Genomic DNA, 844 nt, shown 5'->3' with positions numbered 1-844 from the left:
AGGATAAAACATAAATGAATGATCATTCACTGATAGAATTTTCATCATAATCTGGTTTTGTAATTGTTTTATTTCAGGCTATTTCCTCACTGGCAAAAATTTTCTCTCTTAAGGAATTGTTAAAATTAATTAAGAGATAATCCATAGTGGAGAAACAAGTCAATTTGCATTCTAGTTCACAATGATCTCTTTTTTCCCAAATCACATACTTTATGTAATTTAATTATTGTAAGGATTTCTTCTGACCCAGACCTAACGGCCTGCTCTGAGAGGTTTAAGCCAGAAAGTACATATAAATCAAAAATGATTCCAGAACATTTAACAAGTTCTGTATCATATTCTTCTTTCCACTTCCCTACATTTGCCTTTTGTTTCCTAGGACATCATCACTGGTTTCCTTGAAAAATATTTCCTTTTGTTAGTTTAATGTTATTTATAATCTCAAGCAAACTTGTATCTATACCTAGTTTTCAAGTCTTTCTTCAGATAAAGGCCCTGCTAAATTGTTGTACCAGAGTCCCCTCGCTTCGAAGATGACAGCATAAGTCCAATTTGTCATCAAACAATGTCATCTACAAGTCTTTCAAGCAATGAATAGATAGAACTAATCAAGTGGCAGTATAAAAATTTGAAACAGTTTTTTAAGATATAACTCAAGCACACATATACATAATATTTCCCTTTTTCCATAATTTTGCTTTTTTATATTTTAGTTATTTACGGTCAAATGCAGTTCATTACAATTCAAAAATACTAAATGGAAAATTCCAGAGATAAGCAGTTCCTAGGTATTAAGTTGCATGCCTGTCTGAGTAGCATGATAAAGTCCTGCACTGTCCGGTTC

The sequence above is a fragment of the Octodon degus genome, unplaced genomic scaffold, assembly GCF_000260255.1.
Source record: "Octodon degus isolate 3935 unplaced genomic scaffold, OctDeg1.0 scaffold00334, whole genome shotgun sequence".
Taxonomy (NCBI): domain Eukaryota; kingdom Metazoa; phylum Chordata; class Mammalia; order Rodentia; family Octodontidae; genus Octodon; species Octodon degus.
Note: the sequence above shows the minus strand (reverse complement) of the source record.